Raw genomic sequence first — 5,439 nt, 5'->3', positions numbered from 1 at the left:
TCTACAGAAGGCGCCTATTACCGGTAGTCCGCGCATACCGTAAGTTATAGCCTAAGGTAGGGTCCGCAACGCGAAAAATCGATATCCTCCAATCAACTACCTAACTATTGTCATGTGTTAGGCTAAGTGTAACTTAAGTAACACCAGCGTGGCAGCCAAGTTTGTCATTTTCTTCTGGTAGAAAACGGTACAAATGTCCTAAAATCACGTGATTTTTCGTTGTAGCGGTTCGTAGGGTTCTTCGTATGCCACGATATTCACTCTCAACATTGTTCAAGTAGTCTACCATCAACTTAAAGTATTGGTGGTTTGATTTTATTGGTCAGTTTCTGGTGGCAGCACGATCTGTGCAGCTTTTTGGCGACAGACCGGACCTCGCCGGCGACAGACAAAATGTTTCTTCCTCTGGAGCACAGGACAAACAGAGCAGCAACTGCGCCGTGGGTCAACAATGACCAGTACTAGGTAAAGTACCTGCATGCGGAGTATGGTTATAATTGAAGCTTGTTAGCCATCTATATGCTGAAAATCGGCCAAAACGACGCGATTTTTGCAAACAAATACCAGAATAGTTGATACATCAGTGAGATAGTCTCCAACAGCAAGGATACAAAGCTTATAAACACCTAACAATACGGCTATCTCGCCCAGTAAACGCATAGAGCAATCCAATGCATGAAAGGCTGGATGAGAAACTAATAATCACCGAAGAGGGGCCTAACCATACTCCGCATGCAGGTACTTTACCTAGTACTGGTCATTACTGATCCACGGCGCAGTTGCTGCTCTGCTTGTCCTGTGCTCCAGAGGAAGAACGTAGTGGCTATTCGTCCGGTTCCGAACGCCGATTTTACCAGGCTATTCGTCCGGCTCGGTCCACGTGATCCGGTTTTAACATATACGGCTTTAGCATAGTACCTGGGGTTAGTATATCTATGGCTTTAGTACACCTGAACTACAGTATCCTGAACTTGATGGTGTTGATGGAATGAGAATCTGATGTGTCCTGTTTTGATAGGTTCGCAACTTTTTCTCAAAAAATTCACAGATAAAAGAAAGGAACTGGTTTGTGCAATTCTGAGAGATAGCTAGCAGAAAGATTGAAGCTGCTATAGAAAGAGAACAACCGAGCCGGAGAGAAACCCACAAGAATTTCAAGGAAGAGATAGTATATTCAGACTGTTTTAGCTGTATTCACGGAGGAAAGACATTTAAAAGTAAAACTGAAGGAAAGAGACCCAATCAGCGGTAAGGCCACTCCAAATAAATTCTCTGTTTCCTGTCCTGGACTCAGGCATATTTGCATGCGGGCGGGCAGTCCATTTCCATTATTTCATTATAGAATTGGCTAGCTTTTCAAGCCATTTAATATTTGCCTGGAACTGCCAAAAAGGCTGCATAAAAGCATGCTTAAGCTTGTTCCTTCCTTTGTAAGTTGCAAAAATAACACAAACGTGAAGTTTGTGCTGACTTGATAGCACTGCTGACACTGTTTCAAGATAGCTTTTGCTGAACCTATCAGTATGCAAGAATAACCGGAAAATAGTGGAAGAATACGGAATAATGGAACATTTAGAGCTGGCAGTAACTAGATGCTGGCGGTGGACGGGAAACAGAGAGTTTATTTGGAGTGGCCTAAGCTTGATGTGGTTGCTGGCCTAGCCCATATGCTTTTGCGTGTTGTGCGTGTGTGTGTGAGAGAGAGAGGGTATAACTCTGTTCTGCCATGACCATGTCATAGGGCTGCATGGTGACCCAGCACTTTTTGGTGGTTTGGCTAGCTAACACCAGTATCCCTGTCTCTGCTGCAGTGCAGGCAGGGTCAGGGATTGCAATTTACAACAGCTTTATCACAGATATACTAACCTTGAGTCAGTATATCTATGGCTTTATGTCTTATGAGAGAAAGGATTTATTTCTTGACCCCCACATGTTTCTAGAGCGTATTATGTGTATATGCATCCACTGCAGACATGAACTTGAGTTGTCTGATATAGATTGCCTGGTAGAGTACCAAAACGAGGGGGGCCGAAAGGCTCAGACTTACTGTAACAGTTATTGGCTTACCAAAGAAAATGAAGTTAGCAGATGGACCTTTTGCTTTTTTAGACAGCATCCCAAGTATCAAGAAAGAGGTATGTTTATTATCTGTTTAATTACATCACTATAGCAATGCACTGCTCTTCAGGAAATGCTGAAATGGTTTGTTTCTGTTCTTGATGCTAACACAGCTATGAATGATGGTGTCAAACTGGATGTAGCATCAGTACAAGCAAGACATGAAGATACGAAATACTTGCATAGACGATAATGTTAATTATTCCGAATCAGAAAGCATTTCACTGATGATGGATGGGCTCAACTGTGTCAGGTCATGGAGAAGAAGAATTAAGTTTGACCCCAGCTACCAAGTGTGTGAAAGGGAGTTTTTCGAATGCACAGCTATATGCTGTGATTGTCATATATCTTATGTTGGATTGAAGGCTACACCAAAGCGAAAAGAATGGTTTTGCCACTTGTGCTAAATGAGTCACAGTAATGAAACAAAGTCACACAGTGTGAAAATACTACACCACAAGTAATCCCTAAAACACACAATGCATTACATGTCACATTTCCGCCTGGAATAGTTGCGAATAGAAGAAAAGCAAAGGAGAGATTAAAAAACCACAGGTGCTGAGCACCACAAGTTCAGATGAAAAGTACGTATGAGGAACCAGATAGAACTATCATTGAAATTGCTGCAGGAGTAAAAGTTTATGAAATCTGATTTAAAAATTCTACGGAATCAAATAGATTGGCTTAATGCAAGACTAATGAATGCTGAGCAAACTTTGTTGAAGAGAAAGTTTCAAAACGTATCAGGATTACAGAGAAGCCAAACATGCATGTTTGATAATAAGAGTAGTGAATTTGTGCTGGTACTAAATTGCTATGAATCCTATTGGATTCTTGCGTCAAAAAAGAACTGCAAAATTAAACTAGTAAACATTAATGGTAGCAGTTGTATGGGAGTGTTCCAATCACACCTGGAAAGTACTTGTCCCTAACATTTCCGGATGTCCAGGTGGTTCTGACTGTGGATTGTTTGTTCTTGCATTTGCTTGTACTTTATGTGCTGGAGTAGTTCCAGAGTAAGCTTATATAACACTTTTTATGTTGTTTGACAAGGAAGAGCTCCTGCAAAACCATTACTAAAAACCTGCACTTGTTGACTGCCTGACATTTGGGATGGTATGGTAAAATGTCATCCGTGCTTAGAACGTTTTCACTAGTCATGCATTCAAGCAGATAAGACATTCTACCCTCCAAGTGGTACTGTTCTGCATGCATTAAGGAACATGACAGTACAAATTGAGGAACCAGGCCAATTGTGTGCTTATATATTGTTGTGAGTTACGTACATTTGTTATATTGTTGTATGTAATCTATATTACAGTGGGTGCTGGTTATTTATCTAAAGTTATGATTATTCATGTTGACTGCAGAATTCTCATAATGTATTCATTAATATTTTTCCTGCCTCCACATAAAAGGAAAAATCAGTGTTTGGCTACATGAGACTAGCAGGCTGTATGGAGTTAAGCTAGCCATCCATTTTCAGATCTGACAACTTTAATGTGGTCAGATTGAACAGCCAGCCAGAATTGGGAAGGGATGGTCATAAAATAAACTAACTTGATTGATGATGTAATTAAAGTTGCAAAATAAGTAAATCTATCTACGATTTTTTTATTTACAACTTTTTTTAATTTTGCTGTGCATAGCTACAAGTATAAAAAAATATGATGGTTGTACAATGAAAATACAGTCATGACATAGATGTGGGAAATAATGATAGTATAGCTAGATGGCTTGCTGTAGTCAATCCATATCAGAAAACTTTTATTGCTAAAGTGTGCAAGGTTATAGCTGATCCCAGCTGTTGGGAAGATAACCATACATACCATAGTGGGACTGGCATTGGCTACCTAAGTAATATAGCTTCTCAAAACACATTATAATTTATTATGTCTGGGTGACATGTAACAGCACACAGAGATTTATACAAACGTTGGTCATATAAGCACATGCACAACTGATCACAATTTTCTCAGTGAGTGAGTGTGTATTCCTTAATCCCTCAATATGGCCTGTCTCTGCAATCATAGGCTGTTGGGATAGTTTTTTTAACTTTCAATATTATTTTAACGCTTTCTTCTTGTTCTCATCATCCAGGTGACGTTGTTGAGGAAGACGAGCAAATTTCACCTGTAGTATATAGCACATTGTACAGTTAATTTAGGGTAGCATGGACATTAATTTTAAGTATATGTATAGCAACTTTTTTGTCACAAAAAATTGAAATTGTAATTTATTTTGGATAGAGGCATAACCTGTACATCCAAATCATACACACAATTAAGTAGCTATACCCATTAAAAATCATACATTATATTACTATAGTGTCTGTCCAGCAGATTCTAGGGGAGCTGGAGTCAATCACTGATTGGGATAAAGAATTCCAATCATTAATCACTCTAATTGAAAAGAAAGATGATCTTGACAAGCAATTCGTATGTGCATGGCTTGAATAATTTCATGTTGTGCACTCTTGTTGTGATTGTGAGAATGACAAAAAAGCTCTCTGTATTATTATAGAAATTGTTGATCATTTGGTACAAAAATAGCAGATCTCCTCTGAGCCTTCAGTACTGTAAAGATGGTAAATTAAAATAGTGCAATCGATCATATTAAGACAAATCACAACAGGTGGTAATCATTCTAGTGGCTCTTCGTTGTATAGCTTCTATCTTATGTTTATCCATGATATGGCCCCCAAATTGCATTGTTATACTCAAGCAGTGGACGGACCAGGGATTTGGCATATCATCCAAGTCCATACATTCAAATACTTTAGAAATAAGACCTAAATAATTATTACAGTTAGCCTTCTTTGCAGTAAAATCTGTGTGAATGTAGAACTTTAGTTTAGAATCCATGTAAATTACCACTGATACAAAATAGTGTTAAAAGAACCAATGGGCTCAAGTTTACACTGTATTAAAATATACAAAACACTATCCTATAGTTATCTCAATGCCAGCTTTTCACAAGTTATACATAACTGCATGATCACTTTTGCACATATTGAAATTGGTACATGTCTATAATTATGTATATAAACATATTCAATTAATCAGCAAATATTGTACCTTCTTTATAGTTCATGGTTGTGATCAGTATTAATAAAAGTTACAACAAGGCTCTGAAGCACCGTTTCACTTTAGTCAAAGATTTTAGCTTAGGTTCCCTGGCTCGTGATAAACACCTCATACAGGCTTTTCCTCCAGTGTTCGCCCTCCAGTACCTAACTGGTAAAGCAGATTAAAAAAACATTTAAAAAACGGAGTTTAATTTTTTCAACTAAAACACTTTTCCTATTCACAAAACACACTT

General features: G+C 38.4%; 1 long non-coding RNA gene across 1 annotated transcript; it reads left to right on the top strand.

Annotated features, from left to right (window-relative positions):
- The first annotated feature begins 842 nt into the window (after positions 1-842).
- Positions 843-3,780, top strand: LOC136248757 (uncharacterized). The gene is made up of 3 exons (XR_010697824.1): positions 843-1,248; positions 1,998-2,135; positions 2,189-3,780. It is a non-coding gene; the product is annotated as an uncharacterized lncRNA (long non-coding RNA).
- Positions 3,781-5,439: the final 1,659 nt, after the last annotated feature.

This window comes from Dysidea avara, chromosome 3 (genome assembly GCF_963678975.1).
Source record: "Dysidea avara chromosome 3, odDysAvar1.4, whole genome shotgun sequence".
NCBI classification, from domain to species: domain Eukaryota; kingdom Metazoa; phylum Porifera; class Demospongiae; order Dictyoceratida; family Dysideidae; genus Dysidea; species Dysidea avara.
This window is presented reverse-complemented; position numbering and strand designations above follow the sequence as displayed.